Source organism: Tetranychus urticae, unplaced genomic scaffold (assembly GCF_039701765.1).
Source record: "Tetranychus urticae isolate SD_2017Ah unplaced genomic scaffold, NJAU_TeUrti_SD_1.0 Scaffold_4, whole genome shotgun sequence".
In the NCBI taxonomy this organism is placed as follows: Eukaryota; Metazoa; Arthropoda; class Arachnida; order Trombidiformes; family Tetranychidae; genus Tetranychus; species Tetranychus urticae.
This window is the reverse complement of record NW_028315836.1, coordinates 970001-972500: the sequence shown is the minus strand read 5'-3', so window position 1 is coordinate 972500 and position 2500 is coordinate 970001. Positions and strand designations below refer to the sequence as shown.

At 44.0% G+C, this 2500-nt stretch overlaps 1 non-coding gene across 1 annotated transcript in view; it reads right to left on the bottom strand.

The window, feature by feature from the left end:
* Positions 1-336: 336 nt before the first annotated feature.
* The window catches only part of LOC149093082 (small subunit ribosomal RNA), a 2170-nt gene continuing 6 nt past the window's right edge, over positions 337-2500 (bottom strand). Inside the window, exon 1 of the ribosomal RNA XR_016200398.1 lies at positions 337-2500. This exon is cut by the window's right edge and continues 6 nt beyond it. This is a non-coding gene — a ribosomal RNA (small subunit ribosomal RNA).

Below are 2500 nucleotides of genomic sequence, written 5' to 3'. Positions count from 1 at the left end.
CATAAGCTGAAGACTTGAACAGGTACCAAGTATGTAGCAAGACAGGCTTTTCATTATAAACTACAATTGTTTTGCAAAAAGAAATTATGGCTATCGTTAGATAACCCTCACTCTTTGTTGCATTGGATAATGAAAGATGGATGTATGAATGAACGAATGTAATGCAAGTTAGAATCATGTTGCAATGGCTAAATGTTTGCATTAAACATTCACAATTGCGACTCTAATGCAAATACAATTCAATTGCATTCACCATATTAGCATCTACAATATCACTATGCAGAGTGTTTGATTGTTTGAAGGTTGTATTTCTCTTATAATAAGAGGGTAATACGTTAATGATCCTTCCGCAGGTTCACCTACGGAAACCTTGTTACGACTTTTACTTCCTCTAAATGATCAAGTTTGAACATCTTTCCAGCACAATCCGACCACTAGTTTCCCAATGGTCTGGATTGACCAGTCCGAAGTCCTCACTAAATCATTCAATCGGTAGTAGCGACGGGCGGTGTGTACAAAGGGCAGGGACGTAATCAACGCAAGCTAATGACTCACGCTTACTGGGAATTCCTCGTTCATGGGCAATAATTACAATGCCCAATCCCCATCACGAAATGGGTTCAAGCGGTTACCCACTCCTTTCGGAGCAGGAAACAGTATGCACGATGACCACTTCAGTGTAGCACGCGTGCGGCCCCGGACATCTAAGGGCATCACAGACCTGTTATTGCTCTGTTTCGTGCGGCTGCGAGCGCCGCTTGTCCCTCTAAGAAGTCCTTACAGTGCTACAGCATCCTTACCCTAGCCAATTCTGTAGGCTAATAGCAGCAGAGCCCTCAACAGCCGAAACCATCAAGAGATACTACCACCCACAGGTTGACTAAGGGGGAGTACTGCAGTGTAAACTGCAAGTCTATTTAGTAGGCTAGAGTCTCGTTCGTTATCGGAATTAACCAGACAAATCACTCCACCAACTAAGAACGGCCATGCACCACCACCCACTGAATCAAGAAAGAGCTCTCAATCTGTCAATCCTCTCAGTGTCCGGGCCGGGTGAGTTTTCCCGTGTTGAGTCAAATTAAGCCGCAAGCTCCACTCCTGGTGGTGCCCTTCCGTCAATTCCTTTAAGTTTCAGCTTTGCAACCATACTTCCCCCGGAACCCAAAAACTTTGGTTTCCCGGAAGCTTCCATTCGAGTCATGAAATTAGTTACTCAGAATGATCGCTGGTTGGCATCGTTTATGGTTAGAACTAGGGCGGTATCTGATCGCCTTCGAACCTCTAACTTTCGTTCTTGATTAATGAAAACATTCTTGGCAAATGCTTTCGCTGTAGTTTGTCTTGCGACGGTCCAAGAATTTCACCTCTAGCGCCGCAATACAAATGCCCCCGTCTGTCCCTCTTAATCATTACCTTGGATTCTTAAGACCAACAAAATAGAACCAAGGTCCTATTCCATTATTCCATGCAAGATCATTCAAGTTAAGGTAGTGGTACGCATCATATAGATGGTTGACCATACCGTTTTTAGGCACCTCTTTCGAGGTTTTGGACGCCTGCTTTGAGCACTCTGATTTTTTCAAGGTAAAAGTCTCGATCGCTTGAATCAACACTCGGTAAAGAGCATTGATAGCAAATATCGAGCAATTTTCTGTCTAAACACTATGAATGTAACCACCAGGAAAGAGGAATGAAGGTTCAAGCTAGCATCCGTAGACACAAGCAAGAAACCTAACATCACCATCTAACCCTTTAATCAGTGGACCCCATAGGTTCGACTGAAATCCAACTACGAGCTTTTTAACCGCAGCAACTTTAATATACGCTATTGGAGCTGGAATTACCGCGGCTGCTGGCACCAGACTTGCCCTCCAATAGATCCTCGTTAAAGGATTTAAATTGTACTCATTCCAATTACGGGGCCTCAATAGAGTCCCGTATTGTTATTTTTCGTCACTACATCCCCGTACTGGGATTGTGTAATTTGCGCGCCTGCTGCCTTCCTTAGATGTGGTAGCCGTTTCTCAGGCTCCCTCTCCGGAATCGAACCCTAATTCCCCGTTACCCGTTACAACCATGGTAGGCGCATAACCTACCATCGACAGTTGATAAGGCAGTTGCTTGAGGGATACATCGTCGGCTCAGAGGCCATACGATTTGCTCAGTTATTCAGAGTCATCACAAGAAATGCAACCGAAGTTGCTAAGATCCCCACTGCTAGTCCTTAGACAGCGACCGAAATCACTGAACAGGGTTCTAGGTGAATAAGAATCATTGGTCTTGTACTAATAAATGCGATCCTTCCGTCAGCAAGCTGAGGTTGGAACACTTGTTCATGTATTAGCTCTAGAATTACCACAGTTATCCATGTAAAAAAGAATATCCGAGGAACCGTAACTGATTTAATGAGCCATTCGCGGTTTCACTTTATAAACAGTATGTACTTAGACATGCATGGCTTAATCTTTGAGACAAGCATATGACTACTGGCAGGATCAAC